This window comes from Pelodiscus sinensis, chromosome 1 (genome assembly GCF_052426305.1).
Source record: "Pelodiscus sinensis isolate ZL-2025 chromosome 1, ASM5242630v1, whole genome shotgun sequence".
Lineage (NCBI taxonomy): Eukaryota > Metazoa > Chordata > Testudines > Trionychidae > Pelodiscus > Pelodiscus sinensis.
In genome coordinates this window covers 219,048,896-219,071,907 of record NC_143052.1, presented here as the reverse complement: position 1 = coordinate 219,071,907, position 23,012 = coordinate 219,048,896, and the positions used below count along the sequence as shown (strand labels likewise).

General features: G+C 40.2%; 1 protein-coding gene and 1 long non-coding RNA gene across 3 annotated transcripts in view; one reads left to right on the top strand and one right to left on the bottom strand.

The window, feature by feature from the left end:
* The window catches only part of FRMPD4 (FERM and PDZ domain containing 4), a 440,511-nt gene that overhangs the window by 303,342 nt on the left and 114,157 nt on the right, over positions 1-23,012 (top strand). The gene's annotated exons all lie outside the window — the stretch shown is intronic.
* Positions 5,352-22,700, bottom strand: LOC142827012 (uncharacterized). Its single transcript, XR_012901352.2, has 4 exons — positions 22,626-22,700; positions 21,489-21,655; positions 7,050-7,112; positions 5,352-5,491 (listed from the first exon to the last, which is right to left on the bottom strand). It is a non-coding gene; the product is annotated as an uncharacterized LOC142827012 (long non-coding RNA).

The window sequence follows — 23,012 nt, the reverse complement described above, 5'->3', positions numbered from 1 at the left end:
CCCCCCAGCCACCGTTTCAATCCATTAGAGAGATGTGGTGGGTGAGGTAATATTTTTTATTGGGCCAACTTAAGATATTACCTCAGCCACTGTTCTCTGTAAGCTGTGCACTTTTGTGGCTGATCAGGAGAAATTCAATGGCTGTCTACCTGATTAGCTGGGTGCCCTCAGCTATGTTTTGTTCTTCTGTTGTTCCTATTGTTTGTTTTTCACATATCCTCTGTGCACATAAAAATTTATTCCACACATGGATGGATAAAAAATGTGCACATGGATGGAAAAGAATAGAGGGAACACTGTACCTCACCTATTTTGTCCCATTTTGTCTCCCTAATATTGTGAGACTAGTAGGGCTACTATTGTGTTGCATTTTCAACACATTTCCAATTTTGTCATGTTCCTTATAGTTCATTCTCTTCTTCTCGGGGAAACTTTTCTATGAATGATATTACAATGGATTGATTTATTTGTTTACTATTTAAATTACAGCTATTTACGGTGATACACAAATTAAATCAAGAACGTTCAATATTTTGGTTTTGAGGTTACAAATGGACCATGCCACTGCATCTTTAATATTTCATTTATTACATAGCTACTTCCTTTTCCTCTTTTCCCATTTGGCTGGCGTTAAGTCACTATGCCAAAGCTCGCTCCATATCTCTTCCCATAGAGTCTAGCCACTGTTTTCTTTGCCATTTTCTTGTTCTTTTTGTATGAACTCTAGAGGCAAATGCCTACCTAACAAGATTATCTTCATCCATCCATGTCCATTTTAGCTCTGCCTTCTCTCTTGTGGCTTCTCTCTGATATCACACATCATGGTCCCACTCCTGATTCCATCCAGTGATATCATCCCTCCCACTGCCCTCCAGCATTTCATGTTTGTAGCTTCAGATCTTCTCACCTGCCTCTCTTTGGTCACCTACATTTCTGATCCACGTGGAAGAACTGGGGGTACGGGTAGCACCATAGCTGTACATTTCTTATTATAAGACCATGTTTTTAATGGTTTAATACTTAGCCAGACTTTAGCTGTGTGGGATGAAATTTTCCATGCTGTCTATCTGCCTCAGACTGATTAAGCCAAAATGGCTCAGCAGTGTCTGAGAATAAGACCTGCAAAAAAAAAAAGTGTTGTTTTGTCCATTTTATTAAAATTCTGGCAGCCTTTTAAACAGAGAAATTTGAGTGTATCCACATTTTAGAGGAGGGACTTGAAATTTGACAGAGACATGGACTTTATCTCAGGGATGTGCCTTTGGCCATTCTCTTGAAATCTGTACGCACATGCTTAGTAGATATCTCAGACTTCAGCAGGTAAAACTGACACTGAATGTGTTTAAGCATGTAGATGTGACGGGGCTGTGCCCACTCTCAGCCACTTCGCATGCTCCACCTTAGTGTAACAGAGCATCAGGACATTTCTGTGTATTGGGTGCTCCAGGTTGGGTCAGTGCCAACACCAGAACCGAGAGCACAAAGTCTCACTTTCCTCTGCTCTCAGTAACCCCTCTGCTGGCATCCAGGCTGTTTCATTTGTAAAGAGCAAAGCTGATTGGAGGTTAAATTGAATAAATGGAACTTTATTAAAGCCTGACTTTGTCCATCTGGCTAAGTTGGGTCAGGTCTAACTACTCCAATTCTCTGTTCAACAGCAGGCCTCCCAGGACCATGGGCTCTCTGACTCCAGTTCCACTGATTGTGATACATAGGCAGGGTGGAGGAGAAAGAAAAAAGAGATCTGACAAAGAGACAGGATGTGAGGGAAGAAATGAAATTCTCTGGGCAAACAGCCTGGAACAAGGAACTAGGGAGAAAACTGAAATTGGATGAGGAGCCCTGGAAAGAAGAGAGGGACTAGGTGTAAATCTGAAGAGTGGGTGGGCAAGGATAATGGGACTGGGATGGAGAATCAAGGAAGGAGGAGATAGGACGGGATGGACAGGTTGGAGGGGAGAGAGAAGAAGCGGACAAACTTCAAAAAGGGAACAGACAGAAATGTCCATCACTGCTTAGACACACTTCCCTCCAGAGCTTGAAATGGAACCCACGAATCTGAAATTTCTCCATTCCTCTGTTGTTGGCAGGTATCTGTGAAACTCACCAGGAAAGTCTCTCATTCCCTTCTAGAGCTAATCCACAGAGAGGTGACAGCCTTGTATTGCTATCAGTTATTGCATTAGCTCAAGTGACAGAGGTCTGTGTGGTGGATCTAGTGGTTCCAATCCTGATGGTGGCTTATGCAGATGGCAAAGTGATTCTATATGGTGGAATTTGGTGTGTGTGTGTGGGGGGGGGGGGGTTGTTCCTTTTTCATTTTGCTTATATGAAAATCTAGTGATTACATAGAAAGAACTATATTACAAGAATATTAGGATTGGAAAGTCAACCACTCACAAGTTAGGAAATTGCTTCAATTAGGCCCTACTGTGCATCTACATTATGCTACAGGATTTAACCATGTGAACTTGAACTGGTGATGAATCAGGGTTGGGTAATAAAAATGGTTATTTTCTGTCAGATCTCTGCCTCCTTTTTTGCAGAAGTTGGAAGATGTGTGGTGAATAACGCAGGGGATTGCAGGAAGAAGAAGGATGGACTTATGGGTAAAGCTGTTGAATGCTGCCCTGAATTGCTGGAGTTTGTCTCTACTCCAGAGTTCCTCTGTAATGTTAGACAAGCTACTTGAACCAAACTTACAATGTGTTCCTCATTTTCTGGATGCACAGTTTGAACAGACAGCCTTAAATCTGGCATTTGCTAATGTCTGAGGCCTGGTCTACACTACAGCAGAAGGTTGAATTAAGATACGCAACTGCAGCTACGTTATTTATGTAACTAAAGTCAATGTATCTTAAATTTCATTTCCGTACCATCCACACAGAGGTAGGCCAATGGGAGCAAACACTTCCGTTGGTTTCCCTTACTCCTCACAAAACGAGAAATACCAGATGCCGGCCAGAGCTGCCCTCAGTGTTTGATTTATGGGTCTATACTAGATCCGCTAAATCAAATGCCAGAAGACCCACCTCTGGAATGTCAATCTGCTGCATAGTGTAGACGTGGCTTGAGTGTTTTACTCTTCAGTCTTGATAGTCTTTTTAAGACAGCATGTGGGCTGTTTTTTAAATATTATATTAAAACAAAGGTTCTGTCTATTATCAGTGTGCTGATGCTCATCACAAGGATCGTGGCATTAAACTTCATGGCCTACCCAAATTCTGCTTTGGTTGATTATCTTTTCTATACATACTGCAGTTTCAGTTTTATACGATATTCTTATTTTCAGTCCTTAATGATTGGTTAGTCTCAGAGGGGTAGCCATGTTATTCTATATCTGCAAAAACAACGAGGAGTCCTGAGACACCTTAAAGACTAACAGATTTATTTTAGCATAAGATTTTGTGAATAAAATCCACTTCAGCAGATGCAGTTGGGTTAATATCACTGTGTGTTCTACCCCTATGTCAGTGATGGGTGAAGTAATAGAAGAGCATACAGTGTGCATTTAAATAAATTTAATAGAAATTCAAACAGCTAATTTATAATCTTAGATCTGCGCATTTGGCTCTCACTGAGGTTCATGTATAGATTGCCGGTTAGAATTTAGGTCTTTGCTTCTAAATATCTTTGGCATCTTTCTGGATAAAAGGCGTGTGTTTACCAAGGGTCATGGTAGATGCTCTGTTGCTAACAATTTGTAAATCAAAACTGGATTTTTTTTTTTAAGATATATGTTTTGTGGATTATTTTGGGGAAGTTCTGTGATGTGTTATATAGCAGAACAGACTAGATGATCACAGTGGTTCCTTCCTGCCACAGAATATATAAAAACAGGGCCGGATTAAAGGGGGGGGGGCTAGCTGGGCAGGTGCCCAGTGCGCCTCATTGTAAGTTGGAGGGGTGCCGTGCACCTAGGGGCGGAGCTATGCATGCGCCCCGCGTCTGCTGCCCGGGGAGCAAGAATGCTTTGGTCCAGCACTGTATAAAAACAATATGTTGCCATTAATAACAATTTAGTTAAGCACTACAGTTCATTTTCAAGAGTGAGTTTGTTTGTGGGTTTGTTTGTGCAAAATAAACCAATACTTCTTGATTACCTACAGATACCAAATTTTACATAAACAATCTTGCCACTTCAATTAGCTGAATGCACTACTTTTTACACCAGAATATGCTGGGTGAAAGGTTTAAAGCAGTGTTTCTCAAAGTGGTCCAAAACCCCAGCTGAGAAAGCTGCTACTGGCCCACTCTTGTTTGTTTACTTACTATCTCCACAGCCATGGAGTCTCATGACTCCCATTGGCTGCGGTTCACTGTTTGCAGCCAAGAGGAGCCGTGGGAAGCAGTGACCCGAGTCACATTGCTTCCCGTAGCTCCCCTTGGCTGCAAACAATGAACCGCAACCTACGGGAACCATGAGGCTCCGTGGCTGTGGAGCCAGTAAGTAAACAAACTGGAGCAGCTTGATGGCAGCTTTTTCAGAGTGGGTCTGTAGAACACTTTGAGAAACACTGGTTTAAATAATTAATTTTGTTTTTCATTAAAAAAAAAGTCATGACTATTATGATTAGAGTTCATAAAAATATTTGCTTACAAAATTAAAATCAAAATGCCCATATAACTGTCATTTTAGTGCAAATACAATTTTTACTGTTACAAATCATAAAATAATTCAAATTCATTACGGAAAAAGTAATGGAAGCTTTATGAGTTTGATTCAAATTTACTATGTTTGGTAATTATTCAATAAAATGAATAATGTTTGTAGTTGAAATCCTACAGAGTTGAAACTGTTCTTCTACTTCCCTTTTGCAAGCATATTAATAAAAAATTCTATTTTTCTACATATATATTATTTCTTGAACTTTCAGCAGTGCAAAATGACTTTGCCTGGTCAATGGTGGGCCTCATCTTTTAGTACTCTGCTTTCTGGACTGGGTGTAACACAATTGGTATTTTCCCCAAAATACACATTTTATTTTGGTAGATAGGGAGAAACTCTAATCCTCATTCTGAAGCATGGAACAATGTGGGTTTGTAAATTTAGTTTTTATGGTTTTACAAGCAGTTGACTCTTAGAGAATTTATGCAACTCTTTAATCAACTTAATATTTTCCCATAATTTTGTAGAATTAATCAGCATTTTAAGTTTACCTAACTCTGATAAACTTAATAATACGTACGTGTGCCTGTCCGTACCTATTATATAAAGCCTTCTTTGTCATCTTCTCACCTTTAGTCCATTTCCCCTCCTTTTCCTGACCTTTAATAAAAGCCTTGTGCTTGTTTATCTCTCTGCTTTTATTTCTTCTTGCTTTCAGTAGATCCCCTTCATCCTGCCAAAGGCACAACCATTTCACCCCTTTTATGTTCTCTCTTTTTCCTGTGCTTCCCTTATAGTGTTCTATGTGAACAATTTCTCCACTCTTTTCTTCAGATTCCACCACAAAATGTTCTTCCAGAATGCCTGTGTACTCCAGTCTCCCTGCAAGGAAGTGTTAATAAACTAGATGATCCCAGAAAAAACAACAAATGGTCTGGTAGCACTTTATAGACTAACGAAACATGTAGATGGGATCATGAGCTTTCGTGGGCACAGCCCACTTCTTCAGATGACCGGAGTTATGAGCAGGGGGTTTGAAAACTTGAAATAATAGGAGAGGGGAAGGGGAGCGGGGAGAGAAAGAAAAAGGGAGGGAGGTGGGAGACAGAGCATCATTAAGTATCTGGAGAATGGGTACTTAAACCTAAGCTGATAAAAATCAAAGTCAATGGGTAGATTCCTAAAACAGGAAGGATACCACTCATGGAGCTGTTAGCACCTTCAGTGGTTATTAAGTAGGTAGAGTCCCCACTAGCCCATATCACGATTGAGTCCATTAGCATGTGAATTGAATTTGTGGATGAACTGGGATTACATGGTTTCTCTGTGTATTTGGCTTGTAGAGCTGGTTTGTGACAAGACAGATACTTGCAGGTATGTCAGACTGTGGTTAGGCTGAAATGCTCACCAACAGGCTTCTGTATATTCCCTCTACGTAAATCCAACGTTTCCCCAACATGAACTTTATTGGTTTTGAAGCATGCACCTTATGCTAGTCTTTTATGTACTAAGTTACTGCGACTACATATCTCCTTCAGATATGTTATTCATTATTTAATAGTTCATGCCAGAGCAGTTGGTAAATAAAAGCTAAAAATTAATACAAGAAAACTTTTAACTCTCTTGTATGGCCTATGGTCATGTGATCTTGAATTCACATTGTAGAAATAGCTTTATTAAGAATGAATGACATGCACTGGCATTTAACAAATAAAGGTGTAGATTTACTGGTGGTGTAACTCCCCCTGGCTTCATTGACTTCAGTGACGCTACACTGATTTATACCAGTGGCAAATCTGGCAGGAGAGCGTTTGTTATGATATTTTACTGCTTTCCATATGAGCTGTACCACCGCAGTTGTTTAATGACCCCTAGCAATTGATTTTTCTCTTTTCTTCTCCTCCGTACTTTCATCATTTGACCAACCACTTCAGCTTTCACAATCTGTTCTCTTAATTGTATCTGAGTAATTATAGATTAAGGTTCAAAACTGTAGCTGTGACCCATAACTATAGATGTTACACTTTAATTTTGCTTTTTAATTAGAAATAATAGACAAAACCTGTTCTTGGCTTTGTGAAGTTTTCACTGGCCTTCCTCTTCTTACTCCTCTAATAAAGCAGTTATATTTGTAAGTTTGCTAATGTGAGCAGAAATCCTTTCAGTATCACATTAGAGTCCAAAGTTGGGAACATTTATGCACATGCTTAGCTATAAGCACATTAATAATCCTAGTAATTTGATGGGGTGCTTTTATGCTATTTATACTGGAAGCATGTGTAAGTATTCGCGAGATCACTGCCTCATTTTCTACATATCACATGAAAATCTCTTGCAAGTGTACGTAAGTTTCAGTTATACTAGATGCTTAATAGACTGCATAAATCATCCAGCAATTAAAATCATCGTTAATCTTGATAAAATAAGGCAGGATGCTTACATTTGAAACGTGTATTTTTTGTATCTTCTGAGTTGGTATTGAAGCTCATCTGATAAAAGGTATCTTTTGGAGTTGGAGTTAATATTTTTCCATGCAAAAAAAAGAAACAAAAACTACTTTTAGAATGAAGGCAAGACATCAGTCTGAAATTATCCAAACAAAATTATAATAGATTATTACCTAGCAACACGTGTTTTTTTAGTGACCTTTTTACTGAGCTACAGTTAAGGATTTTCAAATTTCTTCCTATGTGGAATTGCTTGCAATTTTATGTCTAATTCAAAATATAAGCTGAAATGGAGTTTTGACTAAATAAAGGTTTCATAAATTTTAAGCCCATACTTGAGAAGCATTTTTAAACAGGTTTAAAAACTAATATGTTTGAAAGTGGATTTACTTGATGCCATAATTCTCAGCTGCCCCTCTGCCAAAGGTGGATATAGAAGGACTGGCAAAGGCCCCTGTATTTAAAATTGCATGGCTGTTTTCGTGTTGAACTCCATTTCAGTTAGTCATAACTCTCCAAAACATTCAAATTTCACACTGAAATTTTCTGAACTTTTTCTCTGCCAAATTCCAAACCGTTTTTTTTTTCAGTGTTGGAGCAAACGTGACTCAACTATTTGCTTTTTGTGAGACTGATTATTGTGAAAACAAATATATTTTCCCCATAGTGTATTTTTAAAGTGTTTGTTTTTTAAACCAGAGTTAGTGCTGAAAAAGCTGGGGATGGAAAGTTGTAATATGCAAGAAAAAAATCTGTCACTGAAAAAGTCCTTTTTCTGATGAAAACTGGTTTTCATGTGACTATGCTGTCACTGTTTGAAAATTGCTGTCTGAATACACACAGACTGCTCTCTGGGTATACAAATTATATAGACGAACATAATATGAAGGTCATAAAGTGCTATAAACAAATGTGTATCTAACTTAAGTGGTGAATGAGATAGGGCTTATCTTATTACATAATGAAAGTAAGTGTTTATCTTGTAAGACACCTGATGTACACATTTGAGATGTCTGGAATCATTAAGATTACACAGATCTGCACACAAAAATAAAAAAATAACAACACTGAGGTTTCCCATACAACCTTAACTCTGCTTCCTTGTGCTTATGCATTACAACACTGTCTTTAAATCTATATTCACACATTTTTCAATCAAGTGTTATATTGTATCATAATTTTTCTTCAATTTTGCATGTTGCATGTGTGTCATGTCTTATCATTTTTTTTCTTTCATTTTATGTTTTCAACATGGGCAGGATTTTTAAAAGTGAGTACTGATTTAGGTACCAGCATGAAACACCTTAAAAGAGTCATAGTTTTCAGAGGTGGATACTTAGGGCTTTCTGCAAATGTCTCTTTTAAGACATATTAAATTAGGCATCCAAAAAAGGAAACTGATAAAAATAAGCAGATGTTTTGGAAAAGCTTGAGCTATGGTCAAATCTACTTAGAACGTATATGCAATACATTTTTTTCCTCTGAGGAATATATGTATTTGTAATTTAGTTATATAGACCTATACAATACTGTTTATTTTCAACTAGGAATATGCCCTTCCTTAGGGTGCAATTCAAGGAATTGATTGATTTATGTGCACACACACAGAAGAAACATTGTTTTTCTAAAGAGCAATTCATAAATTGAGGCATTTGATTACAAAACTAAATTTAGGTGCATACTTAGTTTGTCTGTAAATAATAAAAAAATTTCACTAATGCACTGTGTTGCTGTACTTAATTTATATTACAAAGTGTAAGAATTATATATATGTATTTTTATAGAAAAACTTACCTGGGTTGTGCATCTGGCAAAACCAGAATACCATATAGTGCCTTACATGAGGTTGTAGGAGGGGGAAAAAAGAGATACTGCAATATTTGATAAATAACATGCATTTAGGTTTTTTGTAAAAGGGGCAGACTTCACATGTTTGTGTGTAGGGTTGCCAGGTGTCTGGTATTCACCCGGACAGTCCGGTATTTTCGCCTCCTGTCCAGTAAAAAAATTCAGAGAATACCAGACACCTAAAATGTCCGGTATTTTCTGATTTTTTTTCCCCCGGCCAAGAGGCAAAACTGCCGGGCACCTGGCAATCCTACAAATACTCAGCACCCGGCCTCCCACTGAGTCCCCTCCCCTAAGCTCCCCCCGACTCCCAACACCCCCAGCCCCCATGCTTACCTGGTTCCGCAAGGCTGCCGGCACAAAATGGCTGCAGACCAAGGGGAAGCAATGCTTCCCATGGGTCTTAGTGCACAACTTCTCCCCTGTTCCTATCCCTGCACTCACTCTTAAAAGGGACCTGCAATTTTTTTTTGTGTGCTTAAGACTTGGAATCCTTTTCTTTTTTTTTTTTGGGGGGGGGGGGGGGTTCAGTATTTTTGTTTCAACCATCTGGCTACCCTAGTGTCCAGCCTTAACTTTTTCATTTCCCAAATCTGGTGTACTTAAGCATGAAATCTTCATGTTTTCTTAATATATTTTTAAAAAGTTTTAAACAGAATAATTCACAAAATATGTTTTATCTTCTTGATCATGTGTTCTCATGTATCTGCTGCAGGTTGAACCTCTCTAATCCAGCACTGTCTGGTCTGGCAACATCCATGGTTTGGCATGAATTTAGTTAGACAGATGTCCACTTATCATGGGTGAAGCCACGTTTCCCGTGGTCTCATAAAGTGTGTTTACAGCCACCAGTCCTGGCTTTCAGTGTTCTGTGCTGTTATTTAGCTCTAACTTATCCCTAAATGCCTTCTCAGATCCCAGTAGGCAGTGGAACTGTTGGTAATTCTGCTAGACAATATTGGCCTCCCATGGTCTGGTAAATTCTCTCATTTGGCACTGGTCAGGTCCTGAAAGTGCCAGACGAGAGGTTCAACCTGTAGAAAAGCTATAGGAAAAATTGTCAATGTTACCTACAAATTAGAGAGTAATTTCTAAATTCAGTTTGAAAAATATTGCTATTTTAATTACATAGTCTTTGGATTTTGCCCAGGAAAGTTGTCATTGTGAATGTTCATGTTTGCAGTTAAATGGCTGCATTATTAAATACTAGGAAATGGTGGTTTCTATATTATATAGTTATAGTGTCATGTCCTGTAACTGCATGTTCTGCATGTGGCATTGCCACTGGTTTCACTGAAAGTTCTGTGTACAGAATAATTGCAAGATCATCATAAATTTAAGTCCCCCAAGTTTCTAAGATAAGTTTCACAAATCCTCATTGTGTTAGTATGCTCTTACACTATATATTCCAAGCCCCAGATTGTTTTTAATCTCATATGGTAGAAAATTGACTTCAGAAGTATCTGGTGAATTAAAAATAAAAAGTATTTTTTGCGTAGTAAAATTCCACTTTTCCACCATATATGAATATTCACTTTTATTACTAGTCAGCTTGGGAAATAGAGGATTCTTACCTTGATAAGATCCCATTTTATACATGTCCTGTCAGGACTTGATTAAGAACACGTAAACACACTTAGAATACTGAAAAGACACTTCATATCCTATGGTGTCACTGAAGCTTACAAAATATATTTATACTACACTGTCAGCAACCCGATTGAGCTGTACTTCTTGCATTCATTTGTTACATACAGCATAGCAGCTCACCTGCTGTGATTGTTCAGTGACAGACTTCAGTGGGTACCAACAACTGGGCTGAGAAGGGTTCATATACTTATAAGAAATATTTGTTACCTCAGTTACAGAGGTAGACACTGTCAGTGAATTGGGCTTATTCTGAACCTTCATTTCCGTGCCTCTGTGTCTCAATTGGCAACCTATTGATATCATGTATTATTCTTTCAGAATTTCTTAAGTTAGAAGTACCCAGAATGAAAGCAAATTGTATTAGATCTATATTTTCCCTCCAGTGTTTAATTAGTCGCTGCCTTTGGTAAGCACGAGCAAATCAGTAGACCATTTGCACAGAAGTAAAGGAAATAGCAATCATTAACTGTTATTTATCTAAAGTGCATTGTAGGTCCTAACTAGCTGCATTAAAGAGAATCTATAAATTCACAGACTGCTGCTGTCAGGCAGGTAAACATTTAGAGAGTTTTATTTTTCTCCTCTATAGTTACGGGGTTTTATACAATGTATATGACTTACTAGTCTGTATGCTTAGTCTAACTACAACTTTGGAAGTCAAGAGCTAAGGGTATTTGAAACACTAAAATTTCCATAAACTTTCCATATCTGATATATCATGATTTTTAATATACTAGCCAAATATATAACATCAGGGTGACATGACCATAAACATCTAAAAAGTTTATCCTGCCCAGTTGAAGATACAAATACATACTAATCAGTATGTTACTCATACTGGAAGTGTATCTGGATTTCTTATCTTGATCTCAAAAAGTAACACCTTGACTACTTAGCTTAGGAGGAACATTTCAGTAAATATGTGTTAGACCTTTACGCTAACCACAGCTTCTGCCAAGTTTGTTATAGTGATGTATTTGTTATAGCAGGTAGGTTATTATACCAGTCAAGCCCATAGTATCTGAGTGACTTCCAGTAGTCCTCAAGAAACATGACTAACATCTGTCATGTGTTTGTTCTCTCATCCTCTCCTCAGGGAGAGAAGTTTTTGCAGTGTAGTGTTTTCTACTGAAATTAACATTTAAATAGCTGAGGATTTAGAGGCTAAAATGCAGCACAGAGAATGTTATTCTTGTCAGAAGAAAACTTTTCTAGGACTCAGCAGCTACAGTGTAGTTTTCACTGGTCAAAGATATGGACTTACATTTAGTCAAGAGAGTCAGCAGTAAAGTTCTCCAGAAGTCCTTGTGGATGGTAAACTTTCACATAGAAGTATCCACATGCATTCTCTCACATCCGTATGGCTAGGAGGCTGGGTCCCAACCTGGCCTCAGAAATACACATCTCCATTACTTCTCGATGAGACTACAGCTGCATAACCTGCTAGTATATTCAACTGATATAGAAGGCCACTGCGCAGTAACCTAGCCTGATGATGTGCTAACATAGACGTGATTTCTATTTATTATACAGGCTCCCTATAGAATATCACATCAAATAAAAAAGTCTTTATCTTCAACATTGCTAAAGATCTGGGCTCAGGTTACTTAAATGATGACTTTATGCTTTCGGAACAAGTCCCAAGTTCATGAGGGAACTGTCTACTGCAAGAATAAATCTTGTTTGTGAAGTAGATGGAACTTTCTCACGGGCCACCTCAGACTTCACCATTATCTGTTCCAGGTTCAAGATGCACTTCTTTAGCCTGATCGTCACAAACGTAAATCACATAGTGCTTCTTAATAAACTAACAGCTGGAGAAGGGACCTTATGTGACAGACCCCAGGTGTTTTGTTTGGTGCCTCTCTGGAAGGTGCAAAACCAGAAAGGCAATAAGCATGACTTACTTATTTATTTGTATTACCATAGAGCCTCAGACCCTAGTCTTGGTGCCAGCATCCCATTGTGCTAGGCAGTGTACAACCGAGAGCTAGAATATAATTTTATTAAGGGATCCAAGTATGCATAAAGGCACCTAATCCAGCCCTATCTGCTTTGTACAGGTTGTACAGATACCTCAATACTCTCCTGCATCCTTGGGACCTGACCAGTTCCAAACGAGAGAATTTTCCAGACTACAGAAGGTCAATATTGTCTAACAGTGTTACCAACACTTCCACTGCTTACTGGGCTGTTAGAGGACATGTGTGTGTGGGGGGGGGGGGGGGGAGGAGGGGGAATTAGAGCTAAATAACAGCACAGAACACTGAAAGCCAGGACTGGTGGCTGTAAACAAACTTTATGGGACCGTGGAAAATTAGGCCACACACATGAAAAGTGAACATCCGGCATACTAAAATAATTCCGGATGACAGATGTTTATGGACCAGAGAATTCTGGATGAGAGATGTTTTAACCTGTAGTTTCTTCTGATCAGTAAACAGTGATTTATGCCTAACCTGGCCTATTGGGAAAAAAATCATTTTTATCTTTCCAAGGAAATGGCAATCATTTTATTGCTTTGTCTTTCCAGTTTTTGTGGAAGATTTTGTTGTCCAGATTAACACTTATCACTGGTGATAACTCAGTGCTAGAGATAGATTTATCATTAATTCTGGGCATCTGTGCTCTGGAGAGGTCTGCATTCAGAATTATTAAACAGACTATATAGACAGACACTTTGCCTATACAGTATCTTGTTTGCTCATTTATATACAGAAGAATGGAGATGAATAGCTAATTTTGCTGCATAGAGTTGCCTGCTCTGAATCCCAATATGCCCTATGTTGAAACTGCAGGAGCTTGATCAAAACGTTATAGCACACGCTTCCATTGACAGGAGGGATTAATTGTTCAAACTGCCGCACCCATTTCCCCTCCTTTCCCAACCTCCAGGAAAAAAAATTTGTATTGTGATTTAGAAAGTAAATTAAATACTTCCAGCATGGCTAGCACAGCTTTAATGTCTCGTGAAGATTACACTGGCATGGTAGATTTGCCAGAAGGAGCAGAAAGGAAAGTAGTACAGAAAAGCAAAGGAAGGTGAGCACCTCAAGTAGAGCTTTTTGCTCATATGTAGCCGAATAGATCAAGCCACTCAATTTTAGTCTAAGAAGGGATTCATTTGGCTGTAACGGAATGCAAAATGCAGAGTTCTGACTGCTGTGAGAGATGAATACAGGCCAATTCTCAGGAGAGCTCTGAGACTGCAAGGATCAAAGAAACTAAGTTTTATAATTCCAAAACTTAATTTTTTTTAGTGAGGTCCTAGAATAAATCACCAGTAAAGCCCAACTAAGGTTAATTTTGCAAAGAGCTGAAAAATGACTGTGTTTGAAGTTCATGATAGATATTGGTAGCTTTATTAAAAGATTTGGTTGGGAAGGGCTTTCAGTGTCCTGAAGTGTATGAATTTTGATTATGGCCATTTGCATACTGATAGCATGGTCACCAGTGGTGAATAAACCCAGGCCCTCCACCATGAAAAACATAAGTTACGAGTATTTGAGCCTACTCTATCAGCTGCCAATGCAGGTAGCAGGCTGCTCTCCCTAATTAGGGCCATATGCTAGTCTTAATTCAGCTTTGCCTAGTAACATTTGCGTGTCTCCACTATAACAGCGTGTATCTTTTTCTTCCTGAGATGGTCAGGTTTTTTCTAATCCTCTTCTCACTCTCTCTCTCACTCTCTCATACTATTCCTTCTGTTTGGTCTTCCTCTTTGCCTTTTGCCATGATCTTTTTCCTCCTCCCTTTTTAAAGTCTGTGAAAGTTGTGTTCATTCTTATCATAGAGCTGGAAGAGACCTCAGGAGGTTACCAAGTCCAGTCCCCTGCCCAAGGCAGGACCAATCCCAACTTATCTCGTCCTGTAGTGAATACCACAGTTTGACCTTGCTGCTGAGAGTCACCTTTCCTTCTGTCAAAAGCTTTACCCTGGAGTCTGACAGTATGTGTGGAGCATAGTTGTGGTGGGGTGTTAGAACTAGGGTGTGTTGCCTTCTTGTTTGTTGCTTCCTGTTCCTATTATTTTTCTGTTTCTCAAAGCCTGCTGTGATATAGGGATGTAAGCAACTAGTTAATTACCCAATAAGCCTAGGCTTGACTCGACTAGTTCCTTCCCCCCTTGCTGTCTCTATATCAGAGGCAGCAAGGGTGGGAAGCAGGAGCCACTGCTGGAGGGGAGCCGGCTTAAAAGCTGGTTCCCCCCAGCACAGTCTCCACAGCGGGTGGGGGAGGCAGAGGCACAGCGGGGAAAATGGCATGAGCAGTCCAGACTCCCGCCTGGTCCCAAACGCTCCAGTTCTGCTTTTTAAATGTAGTAAAATTAAATGTAAATTGGACCTGCTGGCTCTTACTACATTTAAAAAGCAGAGCTGCAGCAAACCTCCTTATTGACTAATCGAGAAGTCGATGAAAATTCTATCAACTACTCTATTAGCTTCCTAACCACTATTTAACATCCCTACTGTGATATATCTGTCATTTTAAGTGTTAGAATGTTTTGTTCACACTGTTGCTGACTTAGCTTGTTCATGGTTATTATCTATCAGCGTGTCTTGCTTTGATTTCCCTGTGTTTGGGGATTGCTGTTCTTGTGAGAATAGAAGTTATCTCTGCAGAATCTCAGATCATTTCCATGGCAGGCAGAATACAAGGAGAGGTGTGATATCTGCTGAAAAAGATGGAGTGCAATCTGTGGCTAATTGTAAGTGGGGATAGAAGTAACCTTTGCCCCATCACTATCTAAATATTCAGCAGCAGCCAGAGTCGGGGAGAACTCCTTAACGGTAGACTTATTTGACACACTGAGGAAGTGTGGTGGAAGAGGTGATAATGATTGTCTGGACCTCACATTTTTTTCCTGTTCTCACCAGCCAGTCACCTCCCATCCAGATGCTGCTATGCAGCCAGGCATGGAACAGGACTTCGGGGCAGGGGCCGGAAAACAGAGGAAGGATTGGGAGACATTACTGTTATCATATGAAGTGAATGAAATGTACTGCTGGCATTTGGAACACTGATACCTCACTGTTTCTTGCAACAATATTTTTTATATGTTAGAAAAGGATATGGGAACAAGACTAGGTCTTCTGTGACTATGGTATAGTGGGGAGAGGTCATATACGGTATACGGGATTAAATTGTGGGGCTTCTCTCTCTTAATGGTGGTTTAAGCTATACTTGTCAACAGGAAGTCTTAGCTGATTTGTGGTTTAGACTTTAGAGGTGCCTGATTACATTTTCTACCAGTGTTACTACAATGCCTTTCTTTACTGCGAGGATGTATTTCTCTTTCTGATGAGTTGTCCAGATTGGTGGAAGCCAGTTTTATGTATTTTAAAGAACTGTCGCAAATGTAATGTCATTTGTTTATAGAGGTGGCTCCTATTTCGTATCTGTTCCTACTAGAAGTGTGGTAGGACAGAAACCAAACGACAGAGACTATTTTTTGTTCTGGCTGAAGTTTTACAGGCTGTTCTGGTTTCTAACTGTTGAATATTTTGAAGAGTTTGTTTGTGTATTTGTTTGTGCATACTTCGCAATTACCTACAGATACCAAATTTTGCATAAGCAATCCTGCCACATAAATTAGTTGAATGCACTACTTTTTACACTGGAATATGCTGAGTGAAAAGTTTAAATAATTATTTTTGGTTTTCATTGGAAAAACATCATGATTGTTATGATTAGAGTTCATAAAAATATTTGCTAACAAAATTAAAATAGAGTTGCCTATTCAACTGTCATTTTAGTACAAAGACAATTTTTACTGTTACAAATCACAAAATAATTCAAGTTATTTACAGAAAGAATAATGGAAGCTTTACAAGTTTTTTTATTCAAATGTACTATGTATGGTAATCATATCATAAATATAGTAGCCCAGCATCTGAGAGTCTGTAACGTCGAAATGCTGGCTGTTCCCTCTGGGGGGCGCTGTTGCCTGAAATGCTGGCTGTTCCCTCTGGGCAGTGCTGTTTCTGAAATGCTGGATGTTCCCTCCGAGCGGCCCGTGCTGCATGGAGAGTGCGGGGCCCAAATGGCCGCTTGCTCCCACGTGGCGGCCTGGCTGAGCGGCGCAGAAGTCAGCCAAGCACCACGGCAGGAGGGGAGGGGGCCGGGCAGTGATGTGAGGCATGACAGCGGGTCCAGGCCCTGCCCCCTGGCCATGAATGTCACCACCCCACCCCCCTTTGCCTCCCACCATGGCGTTCAGCTGACTTCTGCACCGCTCAGCCGGGCCACCACATGGGAGCAAGTGGCAGAAGCGGCCGTTTGGGCTCCACACTCCTCATGCAGCACGGGGAGCTTGGAGCCCAAAAGGCCATTTGGACTCTGCATTCCCCCGAGTGAAAGGCAAGAAGGGGAGGAGAGCTGAGAGAGAGCGGGGGGGAAGCAGTTGGAGGAAGAGAGAGAGAGAGAGAGGGAGACGGAGACTGAGACGGAGACGGAACAAGAGACCGGAGGCTCAGGAGAGAAGACCGACGTGGAGGAGAGACCTGAAAATCCCGTCTTATGATGGGTTAATTGGCTAGCTATTCAATAAAATGAATAATGTTTGAAGTTGAAATCCTACACATTTAAAATTGTCCTTTTGCAAGCACATTAATAAAAAAATCTATTTCATACATTTCATTTCTTGAACTTTCCTGAAATGTAATGTGTACAAAATGACTTTGCCTAGTCAACCACATTACTTTGAACTACTGTTACTATACAGAATTCAAATTCACATTTAAAAGTATTGTATGTTTCTCTAAACCAAACATTTGTTATTTTCCTAGTAGAAAAAAAAAGGACAAACATAATGATCCCTGAACTAATGATAATTACAGTGCTTTTGAAAATGAATATGATTTAAAATATTAACCATTTCCAATGCCAGTTGCTGGTGTTTATAAATGCTTGGACCTAACAATGAGCAGATTACATGTCTCTCGTTGGACAGGACTGCCTTCTTCACCAGATGTTTAATACATTTCAAAAACATAAGAAAGAGAGTTGTGGTTTGTTTAGTTCTATTTGCTTTTTGATTGCACATGTAAGTTTAAGATTTCCTGTGAAATGGTGCATTAGTCCTGAAATAAAATTTGCAGAATTGGGGAGTAGATACTGGTTTTTCTCTTTTTTTATTTATTTGTTTTTATGTGATTCATCTGGTGTGTAAAATTAGACTCCTTGACAAAAATGAGTTACTGAAATCTCTGTAGTCAATCATCATGAGTTCTTGATTTGGGCATAATGAAAACTTGATTTGCATATTGTATTAAAAAACTGATTAAATTATGAAGACTGGTTCTTTTAAGGACTAGGTTCTATGCAAACTGTAAACATATAAATATTTCGTCTGGGTAACCATACCACATTTTTTATCTGATGTGTGTGAAAACATATTCACAATCAGTCTACTGAAGAGTATATACCGCCTTCTTTTGAGATTGAAGACAACAAATTACAAGCTAAGCAGAAACATTCATGATTCTGGACAGCAGTCAGGTTTACTTACTCCTTACCAAGTAGCTGACTGTACCAGTGTTTCCTAGGAGTGCGGGTTACAGATCGCGCCCTGTGCTGATCCACAGTGCATAAGGTAGCACTTACCTAAACTGGGACTCTCTGGTCCAGGAACATCTGTGATCCAACATGACTACAGATGTTCCTGGATGAGAGAGCCCTGGAGCAGGAGGGCCAGCAGCTAGGATCCCAACGAGTCTGATAGCAGCGGGGCCGCAGCAACCAGGGCAGTGGCAATGTTGAAGCAGCCAGGAGACAGTGGAGTGCTATCAAGACTGCCTGCTGCCCAGCAGCAAGGCCAGGACCATGTCAGCCCCAGAGGGGAAATCTGGCTGGGGTTGCATCAGCCCTGTTGGCGACAGGGCTGCAGTATCCTGAGTGGCGTAGCAGCAGTCTGGACAATGGCTGCAGTGTGATGGGGGCTGCCTGCTGCCTGGAAGCAGGGCCAGGGCTGCGTACTGCCCAGTGGGCACCGGTGCTGGAGCTGGTCAGGAAGCAGCCTGGCCAGGCTGAAGGAGGCAGCAGTGAGGAGGGACTGAAGTGGGCTGAAGGGCTGGTGTCAGGGCCCCTCCCCTTCTCTGGCAAATTCCCCCATCTGGGAATGCTCACATCCTGAGGGTGCCAGACCAGGGAGAGCCAACCTGTACTGCAGTCCCTAATTAAAAAGCCTCAACTCTTCAGCTTATGCTGAAGCAGCTCATATTTTACAGTCCAGAGGTCACTGGTTCCTTGTTGTGGAGGTGAGTGTTGCAGGTCCCGCTCGGAACTGCTCAGGACAATTGTCCAGTCATTCAAGGCACTGGATGTGGTTTGATCAGGTCATAGGGTATGGCAACCCTCCAGGATTCTCCTGGACTGTCTACAAATTAATCTTTAATTTAAAATTATGTCAAACACTGAAGCCATCAAAGTTATGTCCAGCCAAAACAGGCAAACCTCTCAGATTATTATTAGATCTCTGGGTCTACACAGCTAATTAAAAATGTACCTCATGATCATTTCATATCTACCCAGAGGCTTTTGCCAGCCCCAACTTTTTTCCATCCTGGTCCCCAGCCAGCCTGTGGTTGGGACCTTACTATCTCCCCTGCCTCGAATGAGGCTAAGGTGAGCTATAAAGGAAGGGTGGTTAGCTTCTGGTCATGTCAGTCATAGGTCCATGAAACCTTTCTCTGACCCTCCGATCTGCCTTAATAAACACTTCCTTTAAATCCTTTACTGAGGGATTTATCTAGTCACTGAGTCCCTTCCCTGTGGAGCATCTGCACTGGACATCTATCTGCCCATGTTTATATAATGAGTTGCAACACATAGCCTAACTCCCTTCCTTGTTCAATGCAAAAAATACCCCCCCCCCCCCCACACACACGCACCGTCAGGAAGGTGAAAAACCCTCCACTACATCTTGGCCAATCTGGTGATGAGAGAAAAATTCTCTCTCTCTCTCTCTCACGCGCTCACACACACACACACACACGCACACACACACACACACACAGCCTTAAAGCTCCATACCTTGTCCCCCAGCAAGCCAGATAATGCTCCATCTCCTTAAGGTGTGGTGCTGTCAGATGTAATAACCGCTAGCTACAGAATAGGTTCTTTAGATCAGTGGTATAAATTGCATTTACACTTAGCATAAATGAGAATTCAGTCTCCGCCACCCCCACGACACATACACACTCATAGTCGCATTTTCAAACCTGGATAGGTTTGGCTCAACGCCAAGGTGTCCTGAGCACTCAGGCATCTGAAATATACAGGGTAGGATGAACTCTGGTGTGCCTCAAACGTCCCTACACTATCATGACTCTTAAATTTGAATTAAGAAAAATTATGGAAACAGTTTGAAAATGTCAGTGTTAATACCTTAAAATTATTCAATTAAGTTCCTTCAAACTTGGCTTGTTTATAGATCTTATGAACAACTAAAAGTCATATATGTATACTCTATGTACTGCAAACTAATGTGTGAGGTTGAATACAAATTCCAGTTTGCTCATTTATTAAAGTAAATAAAATAATATATATTAATATTATGGAAGTCTTGCTTTTCACCTTAACTGAATGTCCCAAATTCTGAGTGCTCAAACTCCTAACTTCAACACTGCTTTTTTAGCATTAGGAATTTTTGCCTGGAAAAGAACACTATTGTTTTTCAGGACAAAATAAATGCTTATTGTTATTCACTGTAAAGAGACTGGGACTTTTCAGTTTAGAAAAGAGGAGACTGAGGGGGGATATGATAGAGGTCTATAAAATCATGAGTGGTGTGGAGAGGGCTGATAAAGAAAAGTTATTTATTAGTTCCCATAATAGAAGAACTAGAGGACACCAAATGAAATTAATGGGTAGCAGATTTAAAACTAATAAAAGGAAGTTCTTCTTCACACAGCGTGTTGTCAACCTGTGGAACTCCTTGCCAGAGGAGGCGGTGAAGGCTAGGACTATAATAGAGTTTAAAGAGAAGCTGGATAAATTCATGGAGGTTAGGTCCATAAAAGGCTATTAGCCAGGGGATAAAATGGTGTCCTTGGCCTCTGTTTGTCAGAGGCTGGAGAGGGATGGCAGGAGACAAATCGCTTGATCATTGTCTTCGGTCAACCCTCTCTGGGGTACCTGGTGCTGGCCACTGTCGGTAGACAGGATACTGGGCTAGATGGACCTTTGGTCTGACCCAGTACGGCCGTTCTTATGTTCTTATGTAGAATCAAAGTAAATGAAACCAGAAAAAAAGCTTTACACACACACATTTCAATAGACATTCCAGATTTTGCACATCCTGACTTCAGTAAGTCAATGGTATATTGATCAGTTGATTTAAAAAAAAAAGTATAAATCTTATCTGAGGAAAGTGGGAAGTTCTGTGGATATGTAAATTAACTCAAAAATCAAATGCAGTAAGTGTGATAAGTTCTTACTAGTACATGAGTGTCTGTTGTTGCAGATGTGCTGAGCACCTGTAGCTAGGGATGTGAAGGACTAGTCGACTATCCGATAAATAAATGCTTATCGGATAGTTAACAAGCTTGTCGACTAGTCGCTCCCTCCCCCCCTTTTGTTGCCTCTATCCAAAAGAGGCAGCAAGCAGGGGGGAAAGGAGGGAGTACTTCAAAGTGGCAGCGCCGCGTGGAGCCTGGGGCCAGACCCCCAGGCTCTATGCAGCACTGCTGCTTTGAAACATCGCTGTGTGAGTCCAGCATCAGGCTCCTCCCAGCATTTTGAAGTGGCAGCGCCACGTGGAGCTCCCAGCTAACCACAAGCTCCACATAGCGATTTCACTTTAAAAATGTAGCAACAGCCCTAGGCCTGTTTCTACACTGCAAAGGTGGAGACACCCTATCGACTAGTCGAACAGTCAATGCAAAATGCATTGACTCTTCGATTAGTCAGTTACCTACAATTTAACGTCCCTACCTGTAGCTGCCATTGAATTCAGCTGAAGTTGTTTTAGCATTTATGAAAACCAGACTGTAAGATGCTGATAATGAAAAGGACCTATTGCTTGTGACTCCGTTGAAATCAATAGGAGTTGTCTGTGCTCAGCATTTCTCAGGAATTTCATTAGGATTTAACAAGGAATTCTGCAAGAAATGAATTGGATATCAGTAAACATAATCACTGAAAGTTCTGACATCAAGCATGCTTCTGTTACTTATATATTTTACATTTCTGTTACATATTAATAAATGTAAAATAAGTGCATTTTTATGAACATTGTTCTGCCCATTATAATGTTATGTTCATTACATTTGAGTTCCAACCTGCTGTTTTTTTAAAAAAGCATATTAAAGACTTTATATGCCTATCTCATCAAAATTAAATGCTTATTCATGTAAAACTCCTCTTTATGCTATTTTCAATGGTGAAAAGAGAAACTGATATAATAAGATATACTGAAATTATTATGTGTCCCTTAATTCAGACATTAGAGTTTTGCATAATGGTAAAGTGATTGTAATCTAAAATATTTTAAAACATTTTTGTAGTATTTAAAAAATTATAAAGGATTAGTATACAGTATTAATAGACAATATTTAAACTGAATATCTCAAAATATTCTCCCCTCTATTATTGTTGTCTTCTGTTTGCTAAAGATTCTTATACCACACTAATCACTATAGTATTTGAGTGCTGTGTGATGTGACTACACGTCTGTCATGTGTTGTTTACTCTCTCACCCTCTGTTTAGGGTGAGCATTTGTAGAATAGTGTCTTCTTTTACTAAGGCTATAGGGCCAGAGAGCAAACTGCAGTCTGAAATGGCCACTCATCATTGGGGAGGGGGTGTGAACCAGCTGCATTTGCCTACCCTGACTGCCCCTCTGCAGCCCTAATAGCCTAAGGCCTTGCTTCAGGCCCTGCAGCCTAGGAGCTTGCCTGGCCAGAGCTTCCCCAGCTCTACCTGCCTTTCCCAAGACCTGCTCTAAGTCAGGCAGCCTCTAGCTAGGTCCCTCCTACTGCCCAGCTGGAGCAAGAGTAAATCCAAGTCTATCCTTCCCTCCAAGAACCTTTACCTATACTTCCCTCAGCTAAGCCCCAATTGGCTAATACCTGCTTCAGATGCTGGTTCCACAGCTCCACCACTCCAGCCCTCTTGTGGGCTGGGTTTTAACACCTTTAAGGTCCAGTGTGAGGCAGATGCCCCATCACAATATAGTAGATAGAATCATAGAACTTGAGGGAATCTCAAGAGGTCATCAAGCCCAGCCCCCTGCACTCATGGCAGGACCAGCAACCATCTAGAGCTGTGTTTCTCAACCAGTGGTATGAGTACCCTTAGGGGTACTTGAGAGAAGTCTGGGGGGTACGTCAACACAACTGAAATTTGGAGAAAACTGAATTTTTGTTTTAAGTTTTACAGTGCTTTATTATTTTTTTACTTTTTACACCCAAAAATTTCATTGCCCATCCGGCTATGACTAGGTTGTTTAAACAAAT